We start from the raw sequence: 27,331 nt of genomic DNA, 5'->3' as shown, positions 1-27,331 counted from the left end.
AGACTGTCTCCACACACTCATCCTTAATTCTCTCCCAGGAACTGACCTCCGGAGCCTGGGTCTCAGTGCTCAGCCCCCCTTGCCCCCCTCACATCTCAGGCTGTTGTGTCCTAGGTGGTGGTACTGATGATGGTCTTTACAGCTCTCTCTCTGCTTTTCCCCCCTCAGTCTAGCTATTGTGCTTTTCTCCAAGGCTTTGAGGTCCCTCTGTCTCAGCTCATCTCCCTATCAGTTAGGTGGTTTCCCAGGGTACAGGTTCCTTTTGTCTTTCACAGATCCCTCTCAGGAGTGCTAGTCCCTGCCTGATTCCTTTTTTTTTTTTTTTCCCCTGTCTCTTCTCTCTCTCTTTTTTATTCTCCTTTTTTTATACCCAGTTGTCTGGAGGGTTTCTTGCCCTTTTTGCAGGTTTAAGGTCTTCTGACAGCATTTGGTAGATGTTCTGTGTGAATCAGCCTTTATGTAGGTAGTTTTTTTTGGTTTTTTGTTTTGATGTGTTTGTGGGAGAAGGTGAGCACCGTGTCTACTCCTCCACCATCTTGATCTATCTCTCCTTATCTTTAAATTTGCCATTTTATTATAATATGTCTTGTTGATGGTCTGTTTGGGTTCAACTTGTTTGGGGATCTCCGTGCTTTCTGTATCTAGATATCTGTTTCCTTCTTTAGCTTTAGAAAGTTTTCAACCATAATTTCTTCAAATACATCTTCAATCTCCTTTTTCTTCTCCTTCTGGCATCCCTAGTATGCATAGATTGGCATACTTTATATTATCCCATAGATATCTTATATTGCCTTTTTTTCCATTTGGCTTTCTGTTTGCTGTCCTGATTGATTAATTTCCATTATTCTATCTTTCTAGTCACTTATTCATTCCTCTATATTATTTATTCTGCTATTCAGTGCCTTTAGTTCAGCTTTCATCTCTGCAATGAATTTTATAATTTTTCTTGGCTCCTCCTTATAGTTTCTTGTTCCTCTTTAAAGTAATATGTGCTACTATTGATAGCCATTCTTAATTCCTTCAGTATTTTCTTTCTTTCTTTCTTTCTTTCTTTTTTTTTTTTTTTTTTTTTTTTTTTTTTTGTCTTTTGTCTTTTTAAGTCCACACTCATGGCATGTGGAGGTTCCCAGGCTAGGAGTCTAATCAGAGCTGTTGCTGCCAGCCCATGCCACAGCCACAGCAATGCCAGATCTGAGCTGCATCTACGACCTACACCACAGCTCACAGCAAAGCCAGACCCTTAACCCACTGAGCGAGGCCAGGGATCAAACCCACAAACTCATGGTTACTACTCGGATTTGTTTCCATGGCGCCATGGTGGGAACTCCCCTTCAGTATTTTCATTACCTCCTTTTTGAACTTGGTGTCTATTTGACTGCAGAGGTCTGTTTCATTGTTTGCTCCTTCAGGGAAATTCTCCTGTTCTTCTAATTGGGAATAGTTCCTGTTCTTCTTCATTTTGCTTATATTTTTTTACTCTGCGATTTTAGGGAAAACAATTATCTACTGTAGTCTTGGAGGGCTATTTATATGAGGAAGCATCCCTGGGTAGCTTGTGTGGGCTTACTGTTTTTTTTTGGCATGAACTCTGCTTTTGGTTTGGATGCCTGCTTTCTCTTTCCTCAGTGTGTGCAGGCCATTAGCCCCCTGACAGGAAGTATACAGGTGTACAGCTTGCTTGTACTTCCAGGGAGGTGGAGACAATTGGTGGCCCTTGAAGGGGCTCCTGTTCACCAGGCTCTTGGCAGTGGTTGCAGCCCACAGAGAGGTGGGGGCAACAGGGTGCTCTTGGTTGCAAGGCCCTTAGCTGTGGCAACCCTCAGGGATGTTGGGCTGGTACCCAGGGCTCTTGGCAGTAGCAACGGTGGGCTATTTGCTTGCCTGGGGAAGTGGGGGCAATGGGCAGCACTGGGTTGCAGAACCTTCTGGCAGTGCCTGGTCACGGGGACCCTAAGTGATAGTGGGTTATGCGCATCTCTGGAGTTTGAGTTTTTGGGAAGTTTGCAGCTGCCTCTGCAAGCAAGAGGTGCCCTGCCACTAAGAACCTGCATATGTGCAGAGAAAGAAGTTCCTGTGGTGGTTTCCCCACCCTCCCCGGCAGTGATGCTTCTTTGGGGAGCCTAGGCCTTCTCCTGGGCACCCTCAGCTGCGGCATACCACTCCCAGCCCTCAGCACACCATTCCCTGACCCCCTCAGATTGTTACCACACAGCCAACCCTAGTCCTCTACCAGGAGCTGATCTCCGTAGCCTGAGCTTTAGCACCCAGCCCTCCACCCCAATTGTCTCAGGCTGTGGTGGTGTGCTGGGCGATGGTACTAGCTATCTGTGTGGCTCTCTCTCTGCTCTGCGTTCTGCAAGACAGCCACTGCACTTTTCTCTGAGGCTTCGAGTCTCCCCCTCCATCTGTGCTGATCTCTTATCAGTTAGGTGGCCTCCTGGGGTGCAGATTCCTTTCTTCTTTCACAGCTCCCTCTCAAGTGTGCTAGTCCCAGCCTCATTACTTTTTTTCTCTTCTCTCTCTCTCTCCCTGTCTTTTTTTTCCCCTTTTGTTCTACCTAGTTATGCCCTTTTTGGAAGTCTGAGGTCTTCTAACAGAGTTCAGTAGATGTTCTGGGCAAATCATTCTACATGTAGATGGTTTTAAAAATATTTTATTACATTTTTAAAATATTTTTGATTTTTTTTTTGATGCATTTGTGGGAGAAGATGAGCTCCATGTCCTACTCCTCTACCATCTTGATCCTGCCATCATTGCATTTTATTATAAGACATTGTAGAATTTTTTTGAACTTTTAAATCTTTTTATTTTTGCATATATTTTTTTCTACTGTACAGCATGGTGACTCAGTTACACTTACATGTATACATTCTTTTTTCTCATATTACATGTTCCATCATAAGTGACTAGACAGAGTTCCCAGTGCTGCACAGCAGTATTCCATTGCTAATCCATCCTGAAAGCAACTTTCTGCATCTATTTATCCCAAGCTCCCAGTCCCTCCCACTATCTCCGTTTCCCTCTTAGCAACCACAAGTCTATTCTCCAAGTCCATGATTTTCTTTTCTGTGGAAAGTTTCCTTTGTACTGTATATTATATTCCAGATATAAGTGATACCATATTTTAAGATGTAAAGAATTATGAAAATCACCTAGTTTAACCTCCTTTGTATATTCAAAATATTTTCTTTCTTCTTCTTTTTTTTTTTTTTTTTTGTCTTTTTAGGGCCGCACCTGTGGCATATGGAAGTTCCCAGACTAGGGGTCGAATTGGAGCTGCAGCTGCTGGCTTACACCACAGCCACAGCAATGCCAGATCTGAGCCACATCTGCGACCTGCACCACAGCTCATGGCAATGCTGGATCCTTAACCCACTGAGCGAGGCCAGGGACCAAACCCACAACCCCATGGTTCCTAGTCTGATTTGTTAACCGATGTACCTTGATGGGAACTCCTATTCAAAGTACTTTCAAATAACTTGCAGAAAGTCAGCATGTACCTAGTATAGTTTACAATAATTTATAAGTTGGTTATTTTGAAATTGTACTGAAACCTCTGTTGGAAAAAAAAAAGAAAGAAATGAAATCATTAGATTCCCAGGATGGCCTCAAATCCTTATAAAATGCAAGTGAAAATACACATTTACAGACTTTGAGGAGGGACTAGGTAGGAGCTTATAAGTCATCTAATCCAATTTACTTCTACAGATAAGGACATTTATGCTATATATTGCTGATATGAAGAGCAGGACAATGCTAATATAATATTAGATAGTAAAAACAACCAAATGTTTAATTGAATGAGGGTAATTCTGGCTTTATTTTAAAAGCTTGTCTTTAAGACAGAAGAGAATATAAATAGTAACTTTTGAAAAAGACTTTCTAAAGAGAATTTCTGGACATATTTTAAGGAGTAGTGCCTTGTTTTTCTTCTTCTTCTGTCCTCTCTGGCAGCAATGGTAACAATCAACTATTTCTCTTTTCTTCCCATTTCCACCCCCCTCTTTTCTGGGGTTTACTGTGGAAAACCTGTATCAGTTAAGTGTTCCATGATACTATTTCAGGCCTCAGCAACAACTACTGTTCACTCATTCCTGGCTGTTATAGACTGAATGTTTGTACCCCCCAGAATTCATATATTGAAATGCATACCTTCAATGTGATGCTTTTAGGAGGTGGGCCTTTGAGAGATGATTAGGTCATAGGGTGGAACCCTCATGAATGGGATTAGTGTACTTGTAAATGAGACCCCAGAAAACTCTCTTGGTCCTTCTGACATGTGAGGACATGGGAAGAAGACAGCCATCTATTAACCAGAAAGTGGTCCCTCACCAGACACAGAATCATTTGCTGGTGTCTTGATCCCGGATTTCCCAGATTCCAGACCATGAGATATAAATGTTTGTAGTTTAAGCTATCAGGTCTGTGGTACTTTTTGAATGGATAAGGCACTGGCCATTAATAATTCTCAGCTAACTACACAAGGCAAGGTTGAGAGTAGGTAAAAAATGTACTCTGCTCAGCCTTTGGAATTTATCCAAACCATCTTCCATTTGCACACTTCATTCACAGCTTTTGTTCCTGTTCCTCACAATCCCATGATTGGCTTTTGCTCTTTTGCACCCAGTTTGCTGAGACCGACAGCAAGTGTGTGCTCACTCTTTCACTGTCTCTCTTTCTTCTGTCCTACACTCTGCAGGCGGAGGACCCACCAACTCAAGTCCCCCTTTTCAGCATTCCACATGAGAGTAGATGGAAGATTTTGTTTATTTCCTTAACAAAGGTGCATGACCTGTTCACAAAGATGTGGGGCAAAGCAATAGGAAAAAAAAAAAACATGTAAAGGAAGAGGACCTTTCTTGGAGAAAATGGGCATTGTGTTGGAAGAAAGTGGGAAGAGATGAAGAGACAAAAAGAAGATAACTGCACCTGTGAGCAGCTAAGTGGACATAACTCTTCTGGGAGAAGTGAAAAACCAAAGAAAAAGTAACTCAAGCACATGACTCTTCTGAAGGAGAAAAAAGAAGAGACAGGGAAGAGACCATCCCAACATAAATTCCTTTAAGCTTGCCACAAAAGTATGCTCTTGACCTGGGACAGATGGCAGTGATGGGATGGAGTATTTGGAATAGATCTTCAGGAAGGACAGAGAGATAATAGTTATCCTCCTCCCTTCACTTGAAGAAGGCCTGTATATTATCTTTAAGTTGGATTAGGAGAGGTGTGAGTATATCGGGTGCAAGTGTATATCAGGAAAAGAGAAAAGCAGAGTGAGTTCAAAAAAAAACCTACAGCACCAAGTGCTTTCACCATGCCGTGGTTCAGATATGAAGAAATTGAGTGAGTTAATATTAATGAGTTGGGCTAATGGTCACAACAAGTTACTCAACACTGACTGCCTTCTAGGAGCAGACACTCAGAAAAGACAATGCAAGTATCGTAAAATAAGAGGCTTAGAGCTATTGAAATAAAAGTAAATCAAACATGATTCTGTTCACATATAATTGCCAAGTTATGGTTTGAATCATGCTGTTGTACTTACCCAGATTTACACATCGTGACACATCAACTTGCCTAGGATTGGCAATAAAATATGGTGATCAAAAAACTTAAGGACCAAGGGAGTTCCCATTGTGGCTCAGTGGTAATGAACCTAACTAGTATCCATAAGGATGCGGGTTCAATCCCTGGCCTCACTTAATGGGTTAAGGATTGGCATTGCCCTAAGCTGTGATGAAGGTGGCAGATGCAGCTTGAATCCTGTTACTATGACTGTGGCATAGGCCAGTGGCTATAATTCCAATTAAACCCCTAGCCTAGGAACTTCCATAATGCAACAGGGTGACCCTAAAAAAAACAAAATAAAAAGTAAAATAACCTTCAGAAGAGCAATTTGGCAAACTGAGCCAAGAATTTCAGTGTTCGGTAATTTGACCCAACAGATTATCTTGTACAATATTACCCTAAATTTATAAATATTTAAGAAGAGGATATTTATCACATTAGTTACGAAATTGAAAAACCAAAACATCCAAAATGATGACTTGGTTAAATTATAGCAAATCTATGTGGCAGAATACATTTAATTAATATTTAATAACATTGGGAAATGCTCACAATACAATACTAATGGTCAAAATAGGATAGAGCAGAAACAATCTATAATCACTCTACCTAAACATGAAAGAAAATTTACCAAATGTAAGCAGTAGTAATCTCTAGATGATGGCATTTAGATAATTTTTATGTTTCTTTAAATTTTTTAAATTTTCAACAGCAAACATATTACTTTGAAAATCAGGAGGAAATTTTAAATGTTATTTTAAAGAAAGATCCTATTCGAAAGCAGTATACAAAGAAATAAAAATGAAAACAAAATTCAGTGTTTATCTATTTGAAGAAAGCAACAAAAATCAGGAAGTTATCCAAGAAATATGTATGTGGTGACTCCTTCGTATGTTCCTAGTCCTTATAACTATGCATATTGAGAACCCACCATGTGTCAGATGTGGATATATATATGGTGTATATATGTATCTATCATTGAAAATGGCTCTAATCTGATGTTACAAATACAGTCTCACCTCTTTGATTTTTCTGATTGATCATTCAGGCATGTATCTACTTGTATCTTCTTGAAGGTGCCCCTACTCCAGGGATTTAGGCAGTCCCTGAGCTTTTGTAATCCTTTCATTGGGCTTGCACAGCCGTACGGACAGAATTGGCTTCTGGGCAGTCTCTGGAGTCACTGCTTCTCACTACCCCTGTTTTGCTGCAGTATCGGGGCCCACTAGATGCGGTGCTGGTCCACTGCTGCCCAAGACTCTTTTGCAGACTGTATGGTTCTTTAGGAGAGGGCAGAGGAGCCCACTCTCTCCAAGACTGCTGCTTGCGAAGCTCTGCTCTTCCTTCATTTCATGAACATTTCCCAAGAGTGCTGGATCCGTGCTGGCCTTGATCATCTCCACACTCCAAGCCGCCCTTATCCCCATCCCAGGGATCAAACCACTACAGTGGCTCTCTTTCATACTACTTTCTGATAGAGTTTAATTTTGTTTTACAGTATCTTTTCTGGATTATATAAATTTTGAGTCGTTCCTGTTCTTCCAACCTCTCAGTTTGCCTAACAGTCGAGGTTTATTTGCCTAAGGACTATTTACATTGCTGAGAAGTTTCCTGTGGCAAGCTGCCCAGATGCTTACGATCCAGATCCTCTGAGCACAAGGGCAGCTACACAAGGCCTCTCTGTGTGCTTCGTTGTCGCCCTCCACTCCTACTCACACATACTATAGATGGATAGGCGTTTTGAAGAACTGAACAGTCCACCTTCCTTGTATGCTAAGGTCAAGAAAGAGGGAGGTTACTTATAAGCAACCATTTTTTCTAAGAGTGGACACCCAGAAGCAGATGGACAGTGCAAGGACAATGAGAAGCAGGAAATGATGTTGTGAAGAAGTTAGAATAGTCTAGGCCTCCCACACGGCACATCAGTCTAACAGCTAGGTGTCCTGTCTGAGGAAGAAAGGAGGACTCAGGTGAGGCAGGTTCCCCAGTGCTGCTTGTAGCAGTGCGATTGCTCATTCTCTGCAGCCCGCCCACTCCCACCCACACCCCAACCCCCACCCCAAGATCTAGGCACCATCACTCTGGCTCCCCACCACCCCCTTTGCATTTCTTCTCACTTCCTTCACTTGTCTCATACCCTTCTCAGGCACCCAGTGGTCTCTGGATGTCTGAGTTTGGTTTGTTTCCTGACAAGAATATGATCTGATCCAAATGTGCCTGGAGGTGTTAGGGTTGCAGTGTGCTACTTTTTCAAAGATGTGCACACCTGGAGATTGACCAACATACTAAGCACCTGCTGCAGGACACACACTAAGTCTGTACTGTACTCAAGAGAATGTTAAAATAAATCTCAGCCCTAAAACATGGTCTAGAAAGAGAAATAGACATGTAAAAGAATAATTGCTTCTCATTATAAGCCACATAGTATAAAATGTGATGGTTCTGCCTTGCATGGGCACAGGGGGTGAAAGTCATGAGGCTCACAAGAAAGTGACAATTGGACAGGTCTTGAAGGATGAATTTAATAGACAGGAAATATGGGCACTCCCCAGCAACTGCAGAGGCAGTGAAACAGCATGAAGCAAGAGCAGTGAATTAGGGCAATAATTATAAAACGAAACATAACTGCTTACAAATGACTTCAGAATGAAATGTGAATAGGGCAGAGGCAGAATATGAGGTTGCAAAGACCAAATTATGCAGCTTCCTCATATGATACTCTAAGCAACGTGACCTTTATCCTGTTGCTGTAAGTGCTCATCTTCAATGAGTGCGAGAATCAGACTGGTAGTGTTAGATATCAGAATCATGGTTACGGAGTTCCTGTTGTGGCTTAGCAGGTTAAGAACCTGACGTAGTGTCCATGAGGATGCAAATTTGATCCCTGGCCTCACTCAGTGGGTTAAGGATTCAGTGTTGCTACAAGCTGTGGTGTAGGTCACAGATGCAGCTCAGATCCAGCATTGCTGTGGCTGCGGCAAAGGCCTGCAGCTACAGCTCCAGTTCAGCCTCTAGACCCAGAATGTCCATATGTGCCCCAAGTGTATCCCCTAAAAAGAAAAAAAAATAGTAGTTACAATTAGGGGAGAGGACAGTCATTAGAAGGAGAACAAGCTGGACTTCTAAAGTGTTGACAAGGTTCTCTTTCTTGTTCTGGACTGTGGTTGGTTATGTGGCTGTTTGCTTTGTGATAAATTAGAGATCTGCATATTTATAGTTTCAGTACTTAATTTGTGTTATACTTCTCATTTGTTAAAAAAAAAATTTTTTTTTTAAATCAAACTGGGTACTTTGTTGAAAACACATATTCCTGGAGCCTCACACTCAAGCATCCTGAGTATAAGCCTGGGCTGGGACTTAGGAATCTGCATTTTTTTAAAACAATTACCTTGAAGGATCTGAAGCCAAAAGGGACCCCCCCCCCCCCGACCAAACTTTGAGAACACTGCTTGGGCTTCTGAGTCATCCAGAAGGTTTAAGCAAGAAATTATGAACAAAGATTTGCCTGTCTGAATGTGTTGGATTAGGGAGAGGAATAAGCTACGGAGAGGAATAAGTTAGGGAGAGGAATAAGTTGAGGATGGCTTCTGTCTTATACCCAATAGCACTTGCAGGTCCCAGATCCCATTCCCTTTGTGCTTTTGAAAGAGATGTGGCAGATAAGATGCTAATGATATGTAAGTACTAAATGTATTTTTTGAGCTGTGTTTTCATTGGAAAGCTTCTTAAATATGAAAAAATTTGACCCAGTACATTAATTTCTACTAGCCAATTTTAAGGCATGGAACAAACCCCTAGAGCAGATATTCTGGGGGAAAAGAGCAACTTTCTAGAATTTTTTACATGAGTGCATTCTCAGCCTATGTGTAATAGTTGTTCAGCTACTTACCCACCATCATTATGTCATGTACTTAGTGATGAGTGATTTGCATGGATGCAGCTAAATTCTTTTTCTTGTGCCCCTCTATAATCAGAGTGATATATCTGTGACATAAAGCAACCAACATGGTATTCTTACAAGCCCTAATCCTTATGGGGAAAAAAAAGACAGATTTTGTTGCAGAGTTGTTTTTCCTTTGGTGTTTACGGGGTTGGAAAGAGAAAGGGGAAACTTTACTTGGTTTTAAACAGAGAATGGGAAAGTCTAAAAATATGACAAAAAATTTGCACATATTTTTCTCCTCATGATTTAAGTACTGAGGAAATCCCACTAGGTTTTTTAATTGCCAAAATCAATACTTTTTTGTAACCAGAGTCCATCCATTCATTGGATCTGCAAAAATAAAGTCTGACCATACAAAGTGTTGGCTAGGATTAAGAACATAGAGACTCATCTACTTTTGGTAAGGGTATAATTGGTGCAATCACTTTGGAGAATAGTTTGGCAATATTTAGTCATGTTAAAGGTGTGCATACTCTTTGACCCAGAAATTGCACTCCCGGGTATATTCTCAGAACCACTATCTTACATTTACCCAAAAATATTCACAGCATCACTGGTCGCAGTAGTTAAAAATTTGTAAACAACCTACATTGTATCAACGGAAGAATTTATGAATAAATTGTGATATGTGCATATAGTGGATATAGCTGTAAAAATAAATGAAATAGATCTATATAACTTCCATGGGAGAACTTCACAAATACGATGTTGGGTAGAATAGCACGGTGCAGATGAATATATACCGTGTGATGCCATTTATATCTAAGTTAAGAATTTGTGAATACTATTGTTGTGTGGAAAATTACCTTACTGCAACAGAAGCCTGTAAGTATAACAACAGGCAAGCTAGCCAAGAGATCACAGAAGGGCTTACAGACCAGAATGAGATGCTTAAATCTCATGGTTTATTAAATCAATCAAAAAAAACTCAGCAAGAAGCAGGGTGAAAACAGGGTAGGTTAACACATTTAAGATATGGTGTAGGTATACTTAGAAGGTTGACACTAACTGAATCCTCAGTCCTGTTCCTACCTTCTGCATAAGAGTATACTAGAAAAGACTAGAGTTAAAATTTGAGCAGAATGACCGAACACATAGAATGCCTGGGGTCAAAACACACACTTGCTCTACAGGTTTGGGAGCAAGTACATCTAGCTGATAGCTGTAATGTAATTAGTCTGATGAGCAGCTATGGATTTTATCTTGCATTCATTGTGTAGAGGATGTGAGGAGCCAATGGTCAGCCGAATTAAGACCTCATAAATAGGGAATGCCTCTTATGCCTCCTGCACCTTCAGTGTGTCATGACTATTTGATGATTCACAGCCTCATATATATTTAGCATATCATGGCTATTAAGTATCTCTTGCTCTTTCCATCCCTTTATAATAAATGTTCATTATACAAATGCTTCACTTACTTCTTCTATGTCTAACATGTCTCAGAAGTTACTGACTTACTTATCTTACATATTTTACAAAATCTGCCTATCTCCTAAGCTGTTTACTTTTTTTTTAACCTGTCATCATATATTTATTTACGTTTAATGAAACTTATTCCAAGGAAACACTAGTATCTATGGGCTTCTTCCAAACATAAAATCCCATGTTTAGGTGATGAAGAGAGTCTACTTTATGTCTCTAAGGCATGACAACTGATTTCCATTGTTGCTTTAATTCTTAATTTCACTTTTCTCCCTGTATGTTCATTTCTTTTATTTTCTAAAGCAGAAATGAATATTCTTTTTAAATTGAAATATAGTTAACATATAATAATGTGTTAGTTTCAGGTATACTACATAGTGATTTGACATTTGCATACATTACAAATGATCACCACCATCTAGTAGCCATCTAGTCTAGTAGCCATCTGTCCCCATAAGAAGTTATTATAGTATTATTGACCATATTATTATGTGATATATTACATCCCTGTGACTTACTTATTTTCTAACTAGAAGCTTTTACTGCCTAATCCCCTTCACTATGTCACCCACACCCAACCCCTCCCTTCTGGCAGCCACCTGTTTGTTCTCTGTGTCTATGAGTTTGTTTTCATTTTGTTTTGTTTGTTTTGTTTTTTAGATTACACACATAAAAGTGAGATCATATGGTATTTGTCTTTCTCTGACTTAATTTACTTAGCATGATATCCTCTGGATTCATCTATGTTGTCACAAATGGTAAGGTTTCATTTTTTATGGCTGAGTAGTAGTCCATAATACATATATATATGTATATGTGTATATATATATATATATCACACGTATATATCACATCTTTATATATACCATATTATGCTATATAATGTGTATTATATTTATATATAAAATATATTTAAATATATAACATTAAATCTAATATATTATGTATATATATCCACACAAACCATATCTTTATCCATTCATCTGTTGATGGATACTTAGGTTGCTTCCATACCTCTGCTGTTTTAACTATGCTGCTATGAACATTAGTGTGCATATTTCTTATAGAATTAGTATTTTTGTTTTCTTTGGATAAATACCCAAGAGTGAAGTTGCTGGATCGTATGGTAGTTCTATTTTTAATTTTTTGACCTCCTTACTATGTTCCATAGTTGCTACACCGATTTACAATCCCACCAACAGTGTACAGGGGTTCCTTTTTCTCCTCATCCTCATTGACACTTGTTATTTGTTGTATTTTTAATGATAGCCATTCTGACAGATGTGAGGTAGTATCTCATTGTGGTTTTGATTTACATTTCTCTAATAATTTGTGATGTTGAGCATCTTGTGTCTGTTGGCCATTTGTAGGTCTTCTTCAGAAAAGACTCAGCTCAGATCCTCTGCCCATTTTTTAATCTGGTACCTTTTTTTTCATGTTGAGTTATATGAGTTTTTTTTAAAGATGTTACTCCTTGCTGAATATATCATTTGCAAAATCTTTTCCCATTCAGTAGGCTGCCGTTTTATTTTGGTGTTTTCTTTGCTGTGCAAAGCATTTGAATTTGACGTAGTTACCATTTGTTTATTTTTCCTTTTGTTTCCCTTGCCTGAGGAAACCCCAAAAATATTGCTGACATGTCAAGGAGCGTATTGCCTATATTTTCTTCTAGGAGTTTTGTTTTCAGGTCTTATATTTAAGTCTTTATTCCATATTGCTGTATAGCACAGGGAACTATATCTAGTCACTTTCAATGGACCATGATGGAGGATAATGTGAGAATAAGAATGTATGTATATATATATGTATGACTGGGTCACTTTGCTGTACAGCAGAAATTGACAGAACATTGTAAACCAACTATAATAGAAAAAATAAAAATCTTAAAATTTTGAAAAGTTTGTTTTATATGTAGTGTCAGAAACTAGTACAGTTTCATTTTTTTTGCATGTAGCTGTTCAGTTTCCCAACACTGTTTATCAAAGAGACTGTCTTCCCCTTTGTATATTCTTTCTTCCCTTGGCATAGATTCACCATATAAGTGTGGGTTCATCTCCGGGCTCTCTGTTCTGTTCCATTGATCTATATGTCTGTTTTTGTGCCAGTACCATACTCTTTTGATCACTATAGTTTTGATCAGTAAAGTTTGAAACCAGGAAGCTTGATATATCTAGCTTTGTTCTTCTTTCTCAAGATTGCTTTGGCTATTAGGGATATTTTATAATTCCAATACAAATTTCAGAGTTATTTGTTCTAGCTCTGTGAAAAATGTCATCGGTATTTTGGTAGAGATTACATGGGATCTGTAGATTGCCTTGAGTAGTATGGTCAGTTTAACAATATTCTTCCAATTCATGAGCATGGTATAGCTTTCCATTTGTTTGTGTCTTCTTCAATTTCTTTCACCAATGTCTTATAGTTTTCAGAGAACAGGTCTTTCAGAATTGAATAGTTGTAAATAATTCAGCAAACAGACATTATAAATGTATGCGTAATATGATTAAAACATAAATAAATGCTTGGAAAGAGTAATCCCCAATTTTAGTATATGGCTCCTGATGGTGGAGAGGGAAAATGATGTGCTCAGGAGGGCATTCCCAGGGCTTTTATTTTATTAGTAGTGTTTTATTTCTTAATATGGATGGTATATATTTATTATATTAATTCTTTAAATTTTTCACATCTGAACTTTTTCAAAATAAAATAAGAAAATTCTGGGAGTTCCTGTCTTGGCGCAGTGGAAACAAATCTGACTAGGAACCATGAGGTTGTGGTTTGATCCCTGGCCTCACTCAGTGGGTTAATGATCTGGCGTTGCCATGAGCTGTTGTGTAGGTTGCAGACATGGCTGGGATCTGGCATTGCTGTGGCTGTGGTGTTGGCTGGCAGCAACAGCTCCGATTAGACCCCTAGCCTGGAAACCTCCATATGCCGCGAGTATAGCCCTGAAAAAAGAAAGACAAAAGACAAAAAAAAAAAAAAAAAGAAAATTCTGAAATAGTAAATATCTAGTGTCTTACATGTAATGGGCACTTAATACATGTTTTATTTTAATAAAGTTAAAGAATTTGACTGGGCTAGCTAAATTCGTACGTCATCTTTCCATTGCTGGTGCCTACATATATTTTTCAACAAATTTGTTGAGTACCTACTATTTACAAGGAAGGCACTGTACCAGTTGACATGGAGAATGAACAGTTGAGTGAAACAAAATTCCTTCTCTCAAATAAGAATTTCTCTCAAGCTTGCAATTAATCAGAGTTGAAACTACTGCAAAAATAAGAACAATAAAAAAGCATAACGTAAGTGCCTTTAGAGATATACAGAGTGTGGCTAGTCAGTCTAGGTGGGGCTTCCACAAGAGGATGAGATCAGAATGCCTTTGAGAAGTGACATTCAGTTTGGGCCTTGAAAATAGTAGACGTCAAGGGGTGAGAAGAGTGAGGAAAGCATTCCAGGAAAAGGAAATACAATGGGCAGAGAAGTAAAGTAGGGCATATTCACTCTGTGTTGAGGTTATATATGGGACAGTGGCACAAGAAGGTGTTGAGAAGTTAGGTTAGGACAAGAATCCTTCCGTACAACATTAGCAGTCATTAACTATGATTGGGATTATGGATATTTTCAGTTCTTCTCTTTGTAAGATTCTGTATAGTCAACATATTCTACAGTGACCATATAGTACCACATAATACAGTGACCACAAAATTGATTCCTGATGAAATAGCTGGACAATTTGAGTATGGAGCTCTGACCATTTGGAAAGCAAGGACAAATACTCCATTTTGCCCTTTTTGAGATTTATCAGCTAGCCTGGCCAAAGCCATTATCAGAAAACACTAATAAGGTCCTGAAATAAAATTATTTTTAGGAATAGGCAAACTTAGGGGTCCTGGCATAAACACAAGGGCCTAGGCATTCTTAGAGGAAATGTACCACACAGCTTAGCTGGAAACTCCTTGCCACCAGCCACCCTGGCCCAATGCTGTGCGTTCAGAGAAAATGGTAACAAATGCTAAGTATGTGAAGGACGTGAAGAGAGCTGTAACTGCAGAGCCTCAGGTCAGGAGCTGGTCAGGGGCCAAAACCAGCAAAGGCATTATCACAGAATGGACTATGTCCTAGTGAAAGAGTCTAGATCTTTCCTTCTAGACCTGGCATTGGAAACACAACTCACCCTTGTCCTCCTTTGAACTAAATCCCTGAGGTCTTTAGACAATTGGGGGAAAGTCTATATTAGACTTTCTACTCATAAAGGCAAGTAAAGGCCTAAGAAAATTATTATAAAATAAATATAAATCATAGCAATAAAATGGTTTCGTGGGTTAGGTCATACAATATTAGTGTTATTATACATATATCCTGTGTTAAATATGTTAATTTATAATCATATCGATGTTACTTTTATTATGAGTCCTACTCCAAACACCAAACTGACCTAAAAATACAACATATGCTCTTTGATGTGTAAACAGTATAAAAGTAGTAAAAACAGTAACATAAAGATTTCTATATTTTAATCTTTTAACATAACTCACTATTATAACTGGTCTCCAACAGTGTCTAAATAAGGTTTGTTACCTTGACCAAAAGGACTTTGCTGTACTGTCAACACAGACAGCCTGGTCAAAAATTCGATGTGATCATATCAAAGTTGATGGTTCTACAAAACCAGAAAGAGAAGTTAAGTTGTGTGCAATCTGCTTCATCTGCTTGGATATGTAAACATCTTGGAAGACAGTGTTTCTTCCTATACAGAACTCGGCAACACTCATTCAACATCTTTCAAAGACTTTAAGTTAGTCAAACCTTAAACTTCTTGAGATTTTTTTTTTTTTTTGAAGCTGATGCTCATGCATAGCTTCTTGAAACATTGAACAAATAAAATCTATAAAGCAGTATTATCATTTCTTTTTTTTTTTGTCTTTTTTTTTTTTTTTTTTTTTTTTGGTCTTTTTGCTATTTGTTGGGCCGCTCCAGCGGCATATGGAGGTTCCCAGGCTAGGGGTCGAATCGGAGCTGTAGCCACCGGCCTATGCCAGAGCCATAGCAACGCGGGATCCGAGCCGCGTCTGCAACCTACACCACAGCTCACGGCAACGCCGGATCGTTAACCCACTGAGCAAGGGCAGGGACCGAACCCGCAACTTCATGGTTCCTAGTCGGATTTGTTAACCCCTGCGCCACGACGGGAACTCCTATCATTTCTTAACACTGAGATTTTCATTGAGTGCAGTGTTAAAGAAGACTGAATTCTTTCATCAGTGGAATGTGGGAAATACACTACTTATTTAACTTCCACTAGACTGAGAGCTCCTCAGAAGCAGGGGTTATTCCTTCGTGGCTTCCAGACTTTTAACATTTGACCTGTTATAGAGTCAATCGCAGCTGCCCAGTAAATTTGTGGTGAGTTACTGGTTTTTTTGAAGAGGGATGGTTGACAAGGTTAGGTGCAGCTAGGAGTGATGCTTTATGTCATTCTGGACCAAAAACATACCTTTTACTATTGGATATGCTGTGTGATTACTGCCAAGCTTTAAAGTTCAGATTCTTGAAGGTTTGGCTGATTGAACTTGATAAAAGGATGATAATGATTGTGCTTTGTTGTCAGAAAACTTGTGATGGTTACTGTTTTAGGAAAGACTTTTCAATGTTGTGTGTAAGAGAAGTGAACTTCAGGCCCAGGGTGGAGCCAGCCTGATCTGACAGACTCAAATCAAGAGCCAGGAAGCCGATAGGAAGCTGGGAAGCATGCTCTATTTCTCCTGCTTTTCTCTCTGTAAATTTCTCTTTCCTCTTTTTTTTTTTTTTTTTTTTTTCAGATGTTTTTACTGCCTCAGGGTGCACAGCCCCAACACTGCTGATCCACAGCTCCCCATCACCTCTTTTCTGTTGGAGAAACCAGAACAGAGTGAGATGAGCAATTCTGACTCAATTCCAAACTCCAGGTAAGACAGACTCTGATCTCCCCAGTTCAGGCCAGAGGGACACTCTTCACTCAATATTTTGTGTGGTAACAGAAAGTGGGGTAACAGATATTACAGAACTGATTTTATATTTTCTGAGGAAAAATGCGTACCACACGTATTGCTAGGTAAAACCATGTTATGCTGTTGGGCTCTATATTCTCAGAACTCTGAGAGGTTTCCTTCCTTGAAGGGTAAAAAAAGCAGTAACAAGTGGTCCTCCCCCATCAGATCCATCTCTCTGGGCACCTAGAACATGTCTTCTGATCTCTGCTTTCAAAGACTGAAAGTGCCCAGGATATGGCAGCAGACAGTCTGCTGGTTCCATTGCCTTCCCAATCCGTTCCCGATGGATGGTTAAGTGTGAAGAGTCTAAAGAGTGAATAATATGCAGAAATTCATTGGTATCAGAGGAGCTAGTCCAAAATCATGCAGTGATGCTATCATCTTAATGACTCCCAGGAACAGCCCCAGAGGCGACTGTGCGGCTGCCAGGGTAGCAGCTGGTGGGCTCCCGGCTGGGCTGCGGGAGGCTGGGCCCTGGGGGAGGAGGAAAAGCGTGGGCCAGGGCATGCGGAGGTGGCCCTCCTTGCCGCAGTCTGTTTCGCTCTGCTTGTTCAGTTGGCACACGGATTGAAAAATGTACGTCTAAATCTATTTCTGGCTTTAAATGTGTGAAGGAAACACATAACTTTATTATTTTATTTTAGTCAAGTTAAAGACAGAGACACATGCCCCTAAAGCATATGCATTCTATAAGGAGTTTTTAATTCCTTGGTGGAGCATCTTTGGAAGCAAAAATCAAGGACAAATAGGTCATCTCCTCTAAGTTTTCTGGAGGAATACTGGCAATAAAAAGAATAGAGTCAGCACTGGTAACTAATGGAGATGAAGGAAATAAAACCAGGGAAGAGTCTGAAATTTTTTTAAAAGAACTTTTAAAGCAAAAACAATGAAGTAAGTGTTGATGTAATATGAATATGTTATTACTTGTTAAAATGCCAAAAATACTGCAGATATAAATTACTTCAAAATTTACTGAGAAACATATGAACACTTATAGAAATTCTCTTGCCAGACGCGTTTAGAAATCTTCAAAGCTAAATATCCTTTTGTGAATGGTCAAAGTAATCAGAAATGAAGGAAATCTGGGAAAATAAAAACACATTAGCAATAACAGCAGATATATTCCTGGGAGGGGTTGTTTTTGATAAATTTAACTGTAGTGCTTCACAGTCAAAGAAAAGCTTACAAAGCAGAACACTGAGGATGTGAATTTATTGAAAAGATTTTTTGAGTACACAGTATGTGCTAAGCATGGGGAAAATACTCGTAAATAAGTTGGATGCTGACCCTGTACACATATCCCTGCCAAAGTTTTGAGGTGGTCAGAGAAAATATCCCAATAACCAAATCAAATAGCTACATGGACCCTAAGCTAGACCCAACTTATATTCTACACAGGAAACTGAGCCTAAAATGTTGAATAAGTGAAATTGGCTGTGCTCTCGGCCTCTCTATTCTTGCTATTGAAGAGAAGCTTTTCTTATCCTATGGGTCCTTCTAAATTTCTCAAATTATATGCCGTGTAACAAATGTAGATATTAATCCACTTTGAAATACTCATTACACCCTTTAATATTTTTATGCTTTTCTGGAAAAGAAACAGGAAATCAAATTGAAAAGAATCCCAAGGTCCAATTTTCAATATCTAGTCCAGTTTTTTCAGGAAGTGTTAGCCACGTGGTTTCTGTTACCATCAAAAACAGTCATATCGTGTGATACTGACCATCTGTTTAGGAAATGGCACATACACTTGGAAAATCAAGAGTAATAGGAGCTCAAAACCACCATTGGTTAGAGAGGTTGTCTGTCCAAGAGGATGCCACTTAGGTCAGGTGTGGATGAAGCAGATGGACTACCTGGATTTCATGCCTACCTGTGCTCTAGACTTCACGTGATAACTGTGTGTCCCCTGATAGTCTGACCTGCTCTTGTACTGCAGTGTTAGCGCAGTGCTTGCCACCTGCAAGGATGTTGTCGCAATTGCTGAAGTAATTGCTGTATAGCATTCTAAGCAATTCAAAAGAAGGGTGCTGCATAACTACCCAAAATTATTATACAGGAACAGCTTTTTAAAAAAATTTTATATACTCTTAATATGGCAATCTAAAAGGGCATTCTTCAAGTTATGTTTGAATGTCTGTATGTGTTTCATTCCATTTGTTATTCATTCTGGCTTTTAATTGATTATTAGTTCAGGATATTAACCTGAGACTAAATGGAATCTATCCTCAATTTTATAATTATAAGTCACCATGTTTGAAAAAGAGAAGTATTGGGGTCTCTTGAGGCCCCTGTCTGTTAATCTATAATTAAAATGAATTTGGTTGTGATTTCCTAGCTGAGACCAGAGCATTTGGCCATGGACTCCGATATGTTGGCAACACATGTTTGAGAATCTATTTGGGTCGATGACTTAGATTGAAGCCTCAACATTTAAAAAAAAAAAAAAAAAAAAAAAAAAGAAGGAGTTCCCGTCGTGGCGCAGTGGTTAACGAATCTGACTAGGAACCATGAGGTTGCGGGTTCGATCCCTGCCCTTGCTCAGTGGGTTAACGATCTGGCGTTGCCGTGAGCTGAGGTGTAGGTCACAGACATGGCTCGGATCCTGCGTTGCTGTGGCTCTGGCGTAGGCTGGTGGCTACAGCTCTGATTCGACCCCTAGCCTGGGAACCTCCATATGCCGTGGGAGCGGCCCAACAAATAGCAAAAAGACAAAAAAAAAAAAAAAAAAGGAAAAGCGAAATTAAACAAAAGCTAATAAATCCAAATACCTGATAGCATTGAAACTATCAGGGATGTTGGTGACCTAAACCATCACAGATAAGTTTCTCTACAGCTCTCTTTTTCTTCCTCCCTCCCTCTCTGCCCTCATTTCTTCCTTCCTCTCTCTCTCTTTCCTTCTTTCATTGAGATGTAATTCACATACCAAAAAATTTACCCTTTCAAAGTATGCAATTTTGTTTTCAGTGTATTCACAAAATTCTATGATTATCAGCCAAAATTCCACAACATTTTCATCAACTCCAAAAGAAACCCCGTACTCATTAACAGTCACTCTCCAGTGCCCCTCCCCCAAGCAACTACTAATCTATTTTATATCTCTATGGATTTATCTGCTCTGGACATTTTATATGGGTGGAATCGTTCAATAAGTAGCCTTTAGTGTCTGGCTTCTTTCACTCAGAGTAACTCTTTTAAGGTTCATCCATATTCATTCCTTTTTATAGCCAAAAAATATTCTGTTTATGGATATGCCACATTTTGTTTATCCACTCATCAGGACATTTGGGTTATTTCCACTTTTAGCTTTTATGAATATTTGTGTACAAGCTTTTGTGCGAACATATATTTTCCACTAGAATTGCTAGATTATATGGTAACTCTATGTTTAACTTTTTGAAGAATTAAAACTGGCTTCCACAGTAACTGCATCATTTTACATTCCCACCAACAAAGAATAAGGGTTCAAATTTTTCCACATCCTTGTCAACACTTGGTATTGTCCAAATTTTGTATTATAGCCATTTTGGAGGGTGTAAAGTGGTATCTTATGATTTTGATTTGCATTTCCTTAATGACTAATGATGTTGAACATCCTTTCATGTGTTTGTTGGTCATTTGAATATCTTCTTTGATATTCAAATGACCAAATCTATTCAAGTCCTTTGGCTCTTTTTAATTGGGTTGTTTCTTTTTTGTTAAATTTTAAGAATTCTTTATATATTCTGGTACAAATCCTTAACAGGTAAGTGATTCTTTATATATTCTGGTACAAATCCCTTTATAGATAAATCCATTCTATGCATTATCTTTTAATGTTCTTGAAATGAAGGACAAAAGTTTTTAATTTTGATGATGTCCAATTTATCTTCTCTCATTGTTTCTTGTGTTATGTTTAAGAAACCATTGCCTAATCCAAGGTCACAAAGATTTATTCCTATATTTTCTTCTTAGGGTTTTGTAATTTTAACTTTTATATTTAGGTCTTTGATTCATTTTGAGGTGATTATTTTGTATGATGCAAGGTTAGGATCCAGCTCCATTCTTGTATGTCTAGGTATCCAGTTGTTCCCTTCAATTGTTCTGGCTAGCCCCCTTGTAGTAAATCAGTTGACCATAAATATGAGGGTTTGTTTTCAGACTCCGTTCTGTTCTTTTGATCTAGAAGTCTGTAGTTATGCCACTACCACACTGTCTTGATTGCTGTAGCTTTGTAGTAAGTTTCGAAATGGGGAAATGTGAGACAATTTCTGCATGAAAGCCAGCTGGAATTTTGATTTGTATTACATCAAATCTGTAGATCAATTAAGGAGTACCACCACTTTAACAGTGTTAAGTCTTCTAATCCATGAATCCATGAAATGATGTCTTTCCATTTATTTCTTCCAGTGATGTTTTAAGAGTTTTCATTGTGCAAACTTTATACTTATTTTGTTAAATTTATTCCTATTTTATTTATTTATTGAAAATGATTTTTATTTTTTTCCATTATAGCTGGTTTACTGTGTTCTGTCAATTTTCTACTATGCAGCAAGGTGACCCAGTCACACATAAATATATACATTATTTTTCTAATATTATTATGCTCCAGCATAAATGACTAGATATAGTTCCCAGTGCTAGACAAGCAGGATCTCATTGCTTATCCATTCCAAAGGCAATAGTTTGCATCTAATAATCCTAGATTCCCAGTCCATCCTACTCCCTCCCCCTCCCCCTTGGCAACCACAAGTATGATGTCCATGATTTTCTTTTCTGTGGAAAGGCTCATTTGTGCCAGGTATTAGATTCCAGATATAAGTGATAGCATATGGTATTTGTCTTTCGCTTTCTGACTTATTTCACTTAGTATGAGACTCTCTAGTTCCATCCATGTTGCTGCGAATGGCATTATTTTTTTCTTTTTTATAGCTGGGTAGTATTCCATTGTGTATATATACTACATCTTCTTAATTCATTCATCTGTATGTTGACGGACATTTAGGTTGTTTCCATGTCTTGGCTACTGTGTCCTATTTTATTCTTTTTTATGTTACTATAAATGAAATTTTCTTAGTTTCACTTTCACATTGTTTATTACTAGTGTATAGAAATACATTGACGGAGTTCCCGTCGTGGCGCAGTGGTTAACGAATCCGACTAGGAACCATGAGGTTGCGGGTTCGGTCCCTGCCCTTGCTCAGTGGGTTAACGATCCGGCGTTGCCGTGAGCTGTGGTGTAGGTTGCAGACGCGGCTCGGATCCCGCGTTGCTGTGGCTCTGGCGTAGGCCGGTGGCTACAGCTCCAGTTCAACCCCTGGCCTGGGAACCTCCATATGCCACAGGAGCGGCCCAAGAAATAGCAACAACAACAAAAGACAAAAAAAAAAAAAAAAAGAAAGAAATACATTCACATTTGTATATTGATCTTGTATACTGCAACCTTAGACATTGTTAGTTCTAGTATTTTTCCATATACAAGAGCATGTCATTGGCAAATAGAGATAATTTTACTTTTTTCTTTCCAATCTAAATGCCTTTTCTTTCTTTTTCTTCCCTAGTTTCCCTGTCTAGATCCTCCAGTGCAGTATTTAACAGAAGTGGCAAGAGTGGATATCCTTGGCTGTTTCCTAAACTCAAAGGGAAAGTGTCTGATCTTTCACATCATGTATGATGTTAGTTGTGGATTTTTTTTGTAGATAATCTTTTTCAGGTTCAGGAAGTTCCCTGTGTAGCTCACTTAAATACCTTCGATGGGCAGGGCTGAATTGTTAAAACTAATGAGAACTAAAAGTTCTTTGGGGACTTTATGTCCTTTTCAATATAGTATTTGTAAATCATTATCTGTTAAGGGACTTGTACCATAATACATAAGATATGGAAACAATGCCCGCTAGAGCCAGGTTATCTCTTGTTTTCTGGAAAAGGTTGCATTTTGCAGGAGCTTTTCTGTATCTCTCTTTTCCTATCCCCAAACATTCTTCCTTATCTCTCACTATATAACAGCAAACAACTGATCATGGGAGGTAAATGTAATAGCTTCTGTCCATACTATAGGATGCAGTATATTCATGCACAAATTTCAGTAACACATTGCCATGGATGTTATGTAAAATAAGCTGCAGGAAGTCAGTAAAGGTGTCAAGAAAACCATCTAAACCAAGAAGGCAGGACATTATGAACTCCAACTGAAAGTTTAGTTCTTAGGGGATCTGGCAAATTAGGACTTGCTCTGTCTCCTGGAAAAATATTGTTGACTTGCTGGTGAATATGATGGTGATAATGACGATGATGATGCAGCATCAATTTACTGTGTCAGAACCACCAGGTGCTAAGTGGTACCTTTAACAAGCTGAAGCCCAAGAGCCAATGCAGGACTGGCCTTCCAGGTAAAAAAAATCCCAGCCAAGGAAGACACATTATGGCTTTGGTTCTATTCTCTAACTTGTATTCTTTGTTTTCCAACTTTCTATTGCCTATTAGATTGCCATTTTCCCTAGTGGCCAGTATTCACTTCTCACTCTCAACTTTTAGCACTGCCTTTAGCTCTATGTAGAGTCTAGGGACAATAAGTACTGCCCTTGTCTGCCCCCATGAACTCCCTTAATGGCACAATAGAAACATCATGTCTCCTGTTTCCGGAGCAGACCCTGCATGCACCCCAGGTTTGACTTTGCTCAGCCTTGCATTATTTATGAATGACAATTACAATCTGAAAAGCAAACCATAACGTTAAAAAAAAATTTTTTTTAAGTCTCCATCATGTGCTTTCAGAGCCAAGTTACAAATAGGTTGCAGTCCCAGTCTTAATAGCAAGACCAGTTCTGCTCTTTGAATTGAAAGCCAGCTTTGCTGCCTCTGATAAAAGAGAGATTTTTCTTTGCTAATTTCCAGTCTGCCAACTTCGAATATGTTAAGCAAAAATTGTGGGGATTAAAAAGAACTTTGAAACAACAGAGACTCTTCCTTTGCTTTCAGATGAAGTTATCACAGAGTAAGTTACAGGTTAGGTAATTGCAGGTTATCCCTTCTCTCGAAAGATGACCTTATCCCTGTCTAGTAACTTCTGCTTTGTGAAAGAGTGGGAAGGAGGAGGAATGGAAGAAAAAGGGATTGGGATACATGCATCACAACAATGCTATACCTTTTCCGGTCTTAGTTAAGGAGTTTGGGTATTTCTTATGAAGTGCTATTGACCCCTATGAGAAATATGTTTCTAGTGCTCCAAGAATTGCTAGAAACTTATGGTAAGAACTAAGGAACTAAAAAATTGCCAAGAACACCAGGGAAGGGGTGAAAAACAGATAGATAAAAGGATGAGACGTGATTTGTAGTTTGGGCCACACTAAGCAAACAGTGAGGCAAAGCAGTGGAAAGGCAGGATGATTTTACTAAAACCTTGATGAGTTATTACACTGATAAATTGGGAGCAAAGTGGAGAACTGGCTTAGATCTTGGCCTCTGACCTAGCTCTCCACTGAGACAGCATGTCCTTGGAGGCTTCTCATGTGGCCTCTCTAAGACTCCCAGGAGGGGGATTTTCCATTTAGCTACTTGATGATAAAATTTAAGTTCTGGTTTTCAGGCAGTTTAAAAAAAGGACAAAGCTAATGTCACCATAACAGCCTGAAAAAGGGAAACAATTAAGGAAATTGTCATGAAACTCTAAGAACCATTTCCAAGATTGAATCATAAAAATGTAAGATAAAAACTTAATAGCGATAATCATGATGATGAGGATAAAGAAGACTTTACAGCAACCAAAGGAATCATTCAATTCCCACATGGCTGCGCTAAGAGAAAAGAAACTCTAGCCTAAAGGAAATACCAAAACTTGGTTTTTTGAAAGTATAATCCTGTTATTTTTTTCAGAGAATTTGCATTTGGGGGTTTATTCTGAGTAAATTTCCCCAGAGAAATGTTATGCTCTCTTACTCTGAAGATGTAGAGAGTACAAATAGTGTCAGAACAAAAATGGAAATGACACTGAAATTAAATAGGGGCATGCAAATACTGTGCAGGTGAAATATTTTTTTCAATTATTACTGTATTTCCCTAATCTTGCTGATAGTGGTGATTTAGTTTGGGATGAGAGTGCGGATGGGATGGGTAGGGTGGGAGTGGGGGAAGTTCTGATATCCTTAGCACCATAGGACTAGAAAGCGAAAGGAAGAATATAAAATCCACCTTTTGTTCCTCCATCTGGATTACCCTAAACAACACTTCTCAGGAAAGAAAAAAAAAAAAATACTTCTCAGAAAAAAAAAGAAATTACTGAACCTCCAAGTGGAGTGAGTCTAACTTCAGATGACATAAAGGCCTTGGCAAAGCAGGTTAAGGATCCAGTAAGCAGGTTGTCTCTGTGGTGGAGCAGGTTGGATCCCCAGCCTGGCTCAGTGGGTAAGGATCCCATGTTTCTGCAGCTATGGTACAGGTTCAGTCCCTGGCCCGGGGATCTTCCATATGCCTTAGGTGAGGCAAAAAAAAAAAAAAAAAAAAAAGAGAAGAAGAAGAAAAAGAAGAAGGCCTTGGAAAAACCCTAGGATTAGGATAGTGGACTTTAATTAAAACTGAAGGGGGGGAGCTCCCGTTGTGGCTCAGGGGTTAATGAATCTGACTAGGAACCACAGGGTTGAGGGTTCGATCCCTGGCCTCGTTCAGTGGGTTAAGGACCCGGCGTTGCCGTGAACTGTGGTGTAGGCCGGCAGCTACAGCTCTGATTCGACCCCTAGCCTGGGAACCTCCATATGTCACTGGTACGGCCCTAGAAAAGACAAAAAGACAAAAGACAAAAACAAACAAAAAACTGCTTATATGGGAGTTCCCGTCGTGGCACAGTGGTTAATGAATCTGACTAGGAACCATGAGGCTGTAGGTTCGATCCCTGGCCTTGCTCAGTGGGTTAAGGATCCGGCGTTGCCGTGAGCTGTGGTGTAGGTTGCAGATGCAGCTCAGATCCTGTGTTGCTGTGGCTCTGGCGTAGGCCGGCGGCTACAGCTCCTATTGGATCCCTGGCCTGGGAACCTCCATATGCCGCGGGAGCGGCCCTAGAAAAGGCAAAAAGACAAAAACAAAAACAAAAAAACTGAAGGGGGGAGTTCCCATCTTGGCTCAGCAGAAACAAACCTGACTAGGAACCATGAGGTTGTGGGTTCGATCCCTGGCCTTGCTCAGTGGGTTAAGGATCCGGCGTTGCCGTGAGCTGTGGTGTAGGTCACAGACGTGGCTCAGATCTGGCGTTGCTGTGGCTGTGGCGTAGGCTGGCAGCTGTAGATCCGATTCGACCCCTAGCCTGGGAACCTCCATATGCCATGGGTGTGGCCCTAAAAAGCAAAAACAAAAACAAAAACAAAAACTGAAGCGGAATTGGTAACCTAAGGACTAAGAATTGAAATGTTCATAAATCCAATTATTCAGATAGTTTAAAAACTATTTTAAGGAGATAAGTCACAAAAATATTACTCAATACATAGGTACAATTATTAAGGAGAACTTTTTATGAGAAACAGGTCTCAGAATTTAGGATTTGGAACTTAGCACTTGGGTTCTGCATCTGTGAGAGCCACGAGGACTGCAGGAGGGATCGAAACATATAGTTCCCCTCAATCCAAAAGAGGGTGCACTGCTTGGAGCATATCCGCTCACGTTGGGATTTTGGGAGCAGACCTCCAAGTTAGAATTACCTTCATGTTCTCTTACAGTTTATGAAGCCCCTTATTTGTATGCAAGAGTTTGCTGTTCTAATCAAAAATACAACTTAAGATATTTAATTTGAACACATTTAAGTTTTAACACATTTTATTATATACTGAATTATTGTGCTGCATAATAATTATATATAAATACTAACTTCGTATTTCTTTTCTTCTCATTTTGCCATTTCTTTAACATCCAAAACTAAGGTCAACTTTTGTGTCCCTAATGCCAAGTACCATTTAACTGTCATCCTTTTTTGGTCCTACCTTTCTCATCATGTACATGCTTATTTGATTTAGTATCTGCCTCTCAGTACCTGAGTCCATGTACCTGCCTGGGGTTCACTGTGCCTAAGTATTTTATCTCATCATCCCTCCCCTATACCCTCATCCCATCCACCCATACTCCAGGATTAGGACACCAGCTTTCTGCTCCCTTTCCTGTGAATTGGGTTTTGGGCTGTAAAAGTCTTGAGGTGGCAGAAACGCTGGGCCATGATGTTTAACCACAGTCTTCAACAGAAGGGCAACAGTCATGACACTGTGTTGGGGGTGAGGGAGAGAAAGACCAGGGATGGCGAAGTGGAGGGTGAATAAGGGAAGAGATGGGGTGGGCCTAGAGAAAATAGGCTGAGGATTCCTGGAGACCTTAGATTCCTCTCTAAATTATAGTAAAGTGCCTGTGGCACCCCA

General features: G+C 39.3%; 1 protein-coding gene across 3 annotated transcripts in view; it reads left to right on the top strand.

Moving 5' to 3' along the window:
* The window catches only part of NEMP2 (nuclear envelope integral membrane protein 2), a 138,239-nt gene that overhangs the window by 12,053 nt on the left and 98,855 nt on the right, over nt 1-27,331 (top strand). For all 3 annotated transcript variants that reach the window (XR_014829402.1, XM_084999217.1, XM_021076064.2), the window contains exon 2: nt 16,755-16,880. The gene's annotated coding sequence lies outside the window, so the exon portion shown is untranslated. The remainder of the gene's footprint in view (nt 1-16,754; nt 16,881-27,331) is intronic.

This window comes from Sus scrofa, chromosome 15 (assembly GCF_054392235.1).
Source record: "Sus scrofa isolate SSC_HxYL_T2T_F1_AM1 chromosome 15, Sscrofa_HxYL_maternal_Yorkshire_Landrace_v2.0, whole genome shotgun sequence".
Taxonomy (NCBI): Eukaryota; Metazoa; Chordata; class Mammalia; order Artiodactyla; family Suidae; genus Sus; species Sus scrofa.
Note: the sequence above shows the minus strand (reverse complement) of the source record. Positions and strands in the feature narration are given on the sequence as shown.